The sequence below is a fragment of the Phoca vitulina genome, unplaced genomic scaffold, assembly GCF_004348235.1.
Source record: "Phoca vitulina isolate PV1807 unplaced genomic scaffold, GSC_HSeal_1.0 scaffold27, whole genome shotgun sequence".
Lineage (NCBI taxonomy): Eukaryota > Metazoa > Chordata > Mammalia > Carnivora > Phocidae > Phoca > Phoca vitulina.
The window spans coordinates 23,251,288-23,261,318 of NW_022589730.1; the positions used below are offsets into that span (position 1 = coordinate 23,251,288).

The 10,031-nt window shown below is 39.2% G+C and overlaps 1 protein-coding gene across 5 annotated transcripts in view; it reads right to left on the reverse strand.

Moving 5' to 3' along the window:
* Positions 1 to 10,031, reverse strand: part of SMAD4 (SMAD family member 4) — a 101,504-nt gene that overhangs the window by 77,225 nt on the left and 14,248 nt on the right. The gene's annotated exons all lie outside the window — the stretch shown is intronic.

Below are 10,031 nucleotides of genomic sequence, written 5' to 3' on the forward strand. Positions count from 1 at the left end.
TGAGTGGGGCACAGGACGTTTAAGGTGCTCTTGGTGGGAGTGGAGCGTAAATTGGGCAGTCATTCAGAGAGCAGTTGGCATTAGGGAAATAGGATGAGGTATCCCTGAAACCCAGCAGTTCCACTCCTGAGCTTTTACCCTCAAAAGAAACTTAAGGCTGTTGTGAGAATCGAGTGAGTTCCATTCAGGAATCAGTCAAATATTTGTTCTTCGGTCCCATCCTTTCTGGCAAATTCTTATTTCCAAGTGGCTCTCAGACATTTTCACCTGGCGGTAATGAGGTTGGCAAAAGGGATCTAGACATGCAATTTCACAAGGCAAGTGATCGCCAAAGCAAACCCTGTTGTCAGTCACATCCAGGTTAAAACTTCTAGCAGCAACAACACTGTGTACCCTTTCATTTCTACCCAATCAACAGCAGCTCTAGTCTTGACTTTCCAGATCCAGAGCCCCTCACTGTTCCTCACTCTGCCCTAAGCATGAATCCCCCCGTCTCCAGCCTCCCCAACCTCATCTACCATCATCCCTTCCTCCCAAGGCTTCACTTAGCAGAAACCACCTCCTATGGAGTTACCACTGCTGCCTCAAGGGCATTTGCATTAATAGGATCTCAAAAAAAAATTGGGAAAGGGTGATGGGGAGAAACAGTACAAATAAAAATGGCAATAAAATGCCAAGAGAAGATATACAAATGGCTGAAAGCGCAGGAAAAGAGGCTCACTTGTAATAGTCATCAGTGAGATGCAGGTTAAAACCACAATGAGGGGCTCCTGGCTGGCTCAGTTGGTGGAGCTTGCGACTCGCCACCTCTGGGTCATGGGTTCAGGCCCCATAATGGGTGTAGAGCTTACTTAAAAAAACCCAACAACACCACAATGAGATACCTCTTTATGGCCACGAGGATAGCTAAAATTAAAAAGATTTGCCATCTCAAGTGTTGACAAGGATGTGGAGCACCTGGAATACTAGGAGGAGAGTGAAATGGTTACAGTCACTTTGGGAAACAGTCTGGCAGTATCTTAAAAAGTGATATATACATTCATCATATGACCCAGCAATTCCACTTGTATATATTTACCCCACCCCCACATGAAAACATAATGTCTTCACAAAGACTTGTGCACAAATGTTCATAGTAGCTTTATTCAAAATAAACAGAAAAGGAAATAAGCCAACTGTCCATCCATGGGTGAATATACAAACAGATTGTGGTAAATTCATTCAGTGGTCTACTACACAAAAATAAAATGGCATGAATTATTGATACATGCAAAAATGTGGTGTTTGGGCCACCCAGTTTGGGCATCTATATATTATATACAGTTAAATAATTAATTATGCTTGTATATTTGTGGTTTGGAATATTTACATTGCAGCTCTAATATTAACTAGCCATTCCTTGTGGTGTTTCTCAAATTTACCTAATAATAATTACATGGTATGGTAGCATGAATAATGGCCCAACTATGTCCGTTCCTAATCCCTGGAACCTATGAATATTATATTATATGGCAAGAGGGACTTTGTGGATGTGATTAAGTTAAGGATCTTGAGGTGGAGAGATAATCCTGGATTATTCTGGGGGCCGTGAGGTAATCACAATGGTCCTCATCAAAGGGACACAGGATAAGTCAGAGTAAAAAATGATGTCATGATGGAAGGAGAGATTGGAATGTTGCACTATGAGGATGGAGGAAGGGGCCACTGGAACACCACCAGAAAGCCACTAGAAGCTGAAAAAGACAAACAGATTCTTCTCTCAGAGCCTCCAGAAGAAAACAGTTCTATCAACCCCTTGACATTAGTCCACTGATTTTGGACTTCTGGACTCCAGAACTACAGGACAGTACCTTCATGTTGTTTTAAGCCACTAAGATGTTGGTAATTTGTTACAGTGGCCATAGGAAACTAACACACTTGGAGTACCATCTCTCTCCTGTACGTTCTGATTCCAATTGGACTGAGTGAGGAGTCTAGGAATCTGTTTTATACCAAGGGTCAAGGTGATTTTTATCCTCAGGTAAATTTGGGAACTATGGATGTAATGGACTGTGATAGCCCCGCCAGATTCCTCACTACCAATTTTCTGGTAATTAGACTCCACCTGCTTTGATTTGAATGTGGAGACATGAGCAAGAATTAATCAGTTCTAGCACTTGGTTACCCTTGAGTCTTAGACTGGTCCATAGGCAGACACGTGGCCTACATTGGCCAATCACAATCCTTCTCTGGGAATTTATACATGGCAGCCGTGCTCTTTCTTTGTGCTGAGATTGCTATGCTAGGACGGAGCATCAGTCTGCCCTTGCTGGCAACCATGTTCTCTGACTACATAGAGGAAGTCCATCTGTATAAGCAAAAGAGGATAATAAACAGAGGGGAGCAGAGTTAAAAGTTAGAAGGAGAGAGGGAAAAAACCCTGATAGCCTTTGAGCTCTGGATCCAGTTGCATCTGATGTTGGTACCATCCTTGTTCTTTTGACTTATAAGAAATCAGTAAATTCTGTTATTGTTTAGGCTCATTCAATTTGGTTTTAGTTCTCTGAAATACAGACTCCTATTATACTGGCGTGTTATGCGAAATGGATCTTTACACGGGCTTTCTCTTCACCCATTTCTTTTTTTTTTTTTTTTTTTAAGATTTTATTTATTTATTTGACAGAGAGAGAGACAGCGAGAGCAGGAACACAAGCAGGGGGAGTGGGAGAGGGAGAAGCAGGCTTCCTGCCGAGCAGGGAGCCCGATGTGGGACTCGATCCCAGGACCCCGGGATCATGACCTGAGCCGAAGGCAGACGCCTAACGACTGAGCCACCCAGGCGCCCCTCTCTTCACCCATTTCTATGTCCAACATCAAATGCTTCATACTTGTCTATGCCAGTATATACTTGTCGGGTAAGAATTTATATGCTAATTGCATACAGATTTTAGTCATTCTGTCTCTGCCATTCAAGCTAACTCCTTTACAGTATAAATAGTTTCTCTCAACCACACAGAGGCACTCCCCATCAACTAGATGTTCAGGCTACTTCTCTTTCTATTTCTAATCCTGCTCCCTCTCATCTATCTATTCAATGACAAGCAATTCTGGGAGGGTGGCTCTCTTTCAGAGAAAAACTGCAAAACTCCTGTGATTGCTTTTATTCAAAGTTCTGTCTACAAAATACCTTCTGCAGCCACATTACATGGGGTTTTATAGGCATCTTTAGCCTGAAGTGAGGAGAAAAGAGATTGTTGACTAGAAGATTCTCCCCCATTATTCAAACTATTTAATCGATGATTGTTTTTGATCTTTCAATTCCAAAGTTTCTCAGTTCTAGCAATGCCATTAAACACTGTGATCTGCAACATTTGCCTGGTATAAATCCTCATTGCCAGGGGGATGAGGCTATAGCATTTACAAAATGAGATTGACCAAAGGAGGCCTGGGCTTTACTGAAGACTCACACACAGACCACTGCTGGTAAGGACTGCCTGGTCCTTAGTAGAATCAGGGTGTAAAACCTGATGGAAGAAAGTGGGGATTCCTAACTTTTTCCTCTGCCAGCAGAATGGAAAGGGCACTGGCTAGCAGTTAGGAAACCTGAGCATAGTCTTGGCTCTGCCATTTATTACCATTTAGTAAATTTAGGCAAGTCACTTAACACCTCTTAATTCTAATTTCTTCATCTATAAAATGGAATTCATCATATTCCCCTACCTGCCTGCCTCCCTGAGTGCTTGTAAGCATTAAACAAGGTATACAGATTAAGGTATTATTATGCACTATACAAATGTAAAGTTTAATTATGATGCCCTATTCTTAGACATCTTTATTCAAATCTGGGATTGTAAGATTGTGACTATTCTAATTACCAAGATTGAAAAAGTGAATTGCTTCTCATAAATCAATTTATTTAATATCCATATGTTATAATGAGTTAGGAATTACCATATATAGAGTAGCATCAAATTTGGAACACCAGTTAGGATATTACTATATGTAAATAGTTGAAGATTCAAAGTATGGATGCACATAACAATGTATATAGATGCTACAAATTTCTGCAAAACATGCCTAAAAATGGTCTTCAGCAGATGCTTCTAAATTCTCTCTGGATTACAGCTTTCAAACAAAACAAAAACCCAATGGATTTGGACCAGAGATCTCTAAAACTTCCTCCACCCCCACAACTGTCTTTATTTAGTCCTAAATTTAGAGCAGATGGAGAAACCAGCAAGCAAGACAATGCCTGCATCTGCTAATAAATTAATACTGCTGAGCCAAGCAAGTAGAAAAAGCTTGAGCAGTCTCTACATATCAGCTGTAAAGAAGGCAAGGGCCCTGCTTTTGAGGCATTTATAATCTATATAATTTAGACATAATACTGTTTGCTAGCATTTATTGAGGACTTATTATGTCCTGGGCACTATTCTAAGTGTTTTACTCTTAACAACTCATTTAAACCTGCCAATGACCCTATGAGATAGATACTATTATATTACCCAGTGTACAGAGGATGACAATGAATCAGAGATTAAGGGACTTTGTATGACAGTGATACAGTTCACTGGCTAAAAGATCACTCTCTTAGCCACCATGCTAAGCAGTTCTTCTAGAAAGACACAGATAGGAAGGAATAGACTGTCCTAGAACCTCATTTAATATTTACCATATATTTTTAATTATTTTATATGATTAGTGGTTGTCAGGGGCTGGATGGAGGGAAGGGGAAATGAGGAGTTGATTTTTAATAAGTATGAAGGTTCAGTCATGGAAAGTGAAAAAGTTCTAGAGGTCTGTTGTACAATAATGTGTTATTAGTAATAGTTAACAATACTCTGATGTACACTTAAAAATTGCTAGGGCAAATTTATGTTATGTGTTTGTTGTTGTTATAGAAAGAAAGAGAAAGAAAGAAAGAAAAAGAAAGAAAGAAAGAAAGAAAGAAGAAAGAAAGAAAGAAAAAGTAGAAGGTAGGAAGGAAGGAAGAGTAAAGCCTGATCCATCAGCTGAAGAATAGCTAAACAAAATATGGTATGTCTATACAATGGAATGTTTGCTATTCAGTCATAAAAAGAAATGAAGTTCTGATACACAGATATAACGTGTGTGAACCTTGAAACATGCTAAGTGAAAGAAACCAAACACAAAAGATCATACATTGTATGATTCTATTTATATGAAATGTCTAGAATAGACAAATCTATAGAGACAGAAAGTGGATTGGTGGTTGCCTAGGGCTAGGGGGATGGGAAGCTAGGGGGTGATAGCTAAAGAGTGAGGAGTTTCTTTTGAGGTGATGAAAATGTTCTAAAATTCAATGTGGTGATGGTTGTAGAACTCTATGAATATACTGAAAGTCATTGAATTGTACACTTTAAGTGAGTGAATTGTGGTATGTGAATTATATCTCAATAAAACAAAAACATTTTTAAAATTCCATAGTGATTGCATTAGTTTTCTATTGCTGCATAACAAAAATACCACAAAATTAGCAGCTTAAAACAACACCCATTTATTATCTCACCATTTTGTAGATGAGAAACCCATGGTGGGTGGAGAGGGTTAGAGCTATTGACTGAGTTTTCTGGTTAGGGTCTCCCAAGTCCAAAATTAAGGTATTAGTAGGGCTGAATTCTTATCTGGAGCCTCTGGGGAAGAAAACGCTTCATTCATATTGTTGGCAGAATTAAGATCCTTGCAGGTGTAGGACCAAAGTCCTGTTTTCCAGCTGGCTACTGGCCAGGCACAACTCTCCGGTCCTTGAATGTGGCCCTTTCCATTTTCAAAGCCAGCAACGGACTCTCAAATCCTTCTCCTGGTTAAAACTTCTCTAACTTACCCTTCTGCTACTAGCCAGAGAAAATTCTCTGCTTTCAAATAGCACCCCAGACTAGATCAGATCCACACAGATAATTGCCATATCTTAAGGTAAACTGGCTTGGGACTTCAAGCCCAATCATATTTGCAAAATTCACAGCAATACCTAGATTAGCTTGACTGAATAACCAGGAAATAAGAATCTCTAGAATTCTGCCTAGAATTTTTTCTTCAAAAAAGTTACCCCCCACTTTTTTTCAGCTTTGAGATATAATTGACATACAACACAAAAATGTTCTTAAATTTTCATTGATGTATAATGTACATATAGAAAAATGTCCAAATCACAACTGAATAGTTTGATTATTTTCACGCCATGAAGGTACCTATATAACTCTCAACTAGACCAAGAAATGACAGACAAATTTAGGGATAAATGACATCTTTCCAATATTGAATATCACAAATTTATTAACATGTTATACAGTTCCATGTATTTGAATCTTCTTTAATATATCTCAATAATGTTTTAGAGTTTTAAATTAAGTTTTGCATATCTTTCATTAGATCTATTTCTATGTTTTTGATGCTCCTATAAATGGTTTTATTTTAAAAATTTAAATCTGTTTATTGTTGGAATATAGAAACAAAATTGATTTTCCCTATACTGATTTGAGTATCAGACATCTTGCTAAGTTCACTTATAATCCTAACAAGTTATCTGCTTATTCTTTTGGATTTTTCTATGTACATTATCATGTCATCTAACAATGACAGTTTTATTTCTTCCTTTCTAATCCTTATACTTTTAATTCATTTTTCTTGCCTTATTACACTGACTAAGACCTTCAAAGCAATGTTGTATAGAAGGGGTATTAAATGAGCATCCTTGTCTGTTTCTCATCCCAGGAGGAGAATTTTCAATATTTTATTACTAAATGTATGTAATATTTACTCTATTATTTTGCAGATATTTATCAGATTAAAGGTATTCCTTCCTGTTCTTAATATGCTAAGAATTCTTATCATAGGGCTATTAATTTTATCAGAGGAGTGCCTGGGTGGCTCAGTCGGTTGAGTGTCTGACTCCTGGTTTCAGCTCAGGTCATGATCTCATGGGTCATGAGATGGAGCCCCACATTGGGCTCTGAGCTCAGCAGGGAGTCTGCTTGAGATTCTCACCCTCTCCCTCTGCCCCTCCCCCCACTCACATGCCTTCTCTCTCAAATAAGTAAATCTTTTAAAAAAATTTATCAGAAAAATTTTTGTATTTATGGAGATCATCTTTCCACTTTTTCTCCATTTATTTTGTTAATGTTGTGAATAATATTGATTTCAAAATGTTAAATAATCTTCCATTCCTTAATAAACTCCCTTTGTCAAGATGTCTTATTCTTTTTACATATTACTGGATTCAATTAGCTAATTATTTTCTTTAGGGTTTTTATGAGAGAAATTAGACTGTAATTTTCCTTTTTTTTTTTTTTTTTAATTTGAGAGAGAGTGAGCAAGAGAGAGAGCACGAGTGGGGGGAGGAACAGAGGGAGAAGGAGAAGCAGACCCCCCACCGAGCAGGGAGCCCAATGTGGGGCTCCATCCTGGGACTCCGGGATCATGACCTGAGCCAAAGACAGATGATTAACTGACTGAGCCACCCAGGTGCCCCGTGTAATTTTCCTTTCTTTAAGTGTCCTTAAGTTTTAGTATCATGGTTATGTTGACCTCATTAAATGCGTCAGGAAGTATTCCCTCTTTTTCCATTTTTTGGAAGTATTTGTGGAAGAAAGGTATATTTCTTTCTTGTTTAGAATGAAATGTCCAGAATGGGCAAATCTATAGAGACAGAAAGCAGATCAGTAGTTAGAAAGTAGATGAGTGGTAGAAAGTAGTTTAGGGCTATGAAGTTTGGGAGGAAAGTGTGAGTGAATGCCAAAGGGTACAGTTTCTTTACGAGATAATGAAAATGTTCTAAAATGGATAGTGGTAATATTTGCACAACTCTCTGAATATAAGAAAAACCACTGAATTGCATTGTATGTGAATTATATCTCAATAAAGCAGTTTAAAAAATCTATCATTGGACAGATTAGATACTCCTTGATCTAGACTTGATTAGATCCTCCTTCAATTTTGTTCAAAGAACAGATTGGAAACTACTTACCCAATTTGTAAAAGAATTGATACCCAATCATTCATGTTTTAGCCCCAATGCCACTATTTCAATTATCCCCTTCTTTGGTATCCTGGAGCATGGCGCAATGGACCCGGAAAGGTATTTTGCCTACACTAGTTCTCATGAAGATTGATTTTAGGAAATACTTCACATGGAAGCATGCCAAAGAAAAGTCTTTGCATATCCCTAGGGATACAAATACCCTAGTTTGAAGACCATTGCAGTAGGCTATACCGCCTCTTAGTAGAGGCATGTGGGAGAAAATCAATCATGTTCCAGTATCTACTAGCTGTATGAAGATGCGTTCTACAGTTAGGCCTTTTGTTGGCCAATTAGGAACAGCATTTGGGTTGCTGACCCAGACATGGGTACTTCTACAAGGTCAGCTTTGGTCCAGGATGTTTGATGGAGATATGGTCTCATTTAGACAAACCTATGATCTCTGGAAGCCACAACAATGGAGAGAACGACCTAGACAAAATAACCTTGGTTTCACTTGGTGACACCGAACTAAATGTTGCTTAGCTCTACCTGAGGTTGCCCAAACAGTTTCTGGCAGTTACAGGGGGATTTATATAGCCGGGAAACTCGATCCCTTGCCTTTCCCCTTTTACTTTTTCGTGGGCGAATTTAATCTTTGTACCTGCCATGTCTGCTGAGTGTATAATTAGCATGCTGACATCTGAGCAACAGTGTTTCTCAGTTAGCTTTATTTAGGTGTGGAAATATTTTTTAATTTGGGTAAACTTAGGTACCCCCCCCCAACTTCCTTATTATCCTGGATATGACAGCTTTTTAATCCTTAGAGTATGTCTGTCAAGGGCACAGAAATATCTGTATCCAGCTGTTAAAGTTGCCCTGTCCTTTAAGATACACATGAACCTGGCTCAACACCTCTCCTGCTTCCCCATTCCATGGATTACATAAAGGTCAATGCCCTCCTTACAATTTCCGAAAATTCCTGGGAGATGTAGGCTCTGTGTTCACCTGACTCCAACTCCTGTGTATATACTAGTTTAGGGTTGTCTCACTCTCTCCTTTCTGCTGTCCCTTTTATTTATTTGAGAAAGAGACAGCACGCACGAGCTGGAAGGAGAGGGAGAGAGAATCTGAAGCCGACCTGGAGTCCGACTCGGGGCTGGATCCCACAACCACAAGATCGTGACCTGAGCTGAAACAAAGAGTCGGCTGCTTAATGGACTAAGTCACCCAGATGCCCCTCTGCTGTCCCTTTTCCACCCAGATCAACCCAGTCAGGAAATTCAGAACTTGTTTTCGTTTGGTGTGCAGGGCTGAGGAGAGATTTCCTAAATCCTATGTGTCTATCAGACTTCAAAGACAGTTTGGGGGAATTGGAGGGACTTACTTCAAGCAACACAGCCACCATCACACTGAATGTCAGACATCTGTATTTTTAAGGTTCTCCCACAGTTTCATTACCCTGCATGGGGCTTGGCCTTCTCTTCTCATTCTGACTTTTCTATGCCTAGCAAAACCCAACATCCCAATTCTGACTTTCTATGCCTAGCAAAACCCAACATCCCAATTTCTTAGGCACAGAAACGTTTTCCAGCCCTTTCTCTGACTCTAGGTATCTGTCCGCATATATAGGACACAAAGTTAAAGCTTTAGAATTATTGTTTATAAGGATTTGCCTCATTAAGGTCACAGACAACCATTCCTTTCCTCTCCAGTTTTAGTTCAGAGAGTAAGGATGAGGATTTTTCTTTGTTTTTAATATTGATCAGGAAAAATCTCTAGGAGAATGAGGTATTGTATCTTAATAGAACAGGATGGCAAGGAAAATTGAGCCAGTCACTACTATTTATTGAGTCCCTAGTATGCTCCAGGCAATGAGCTAGGAGCTAGGGCACAAAAGGCAACAAAATCAGACACAGTTCTGCTCGTGGGAAGTTTGCAGTGCTAGCGGGAAAGAGGAACATTAATCAAATACTCAAACAAACAAAACGAAAATATGAGTGTCACACCAGGAAGGTGGGTGCAGGTGCTATTAGAGTAATAAGCTACCTAGTGGGAAGTCTGGGAAAGTCTCTCT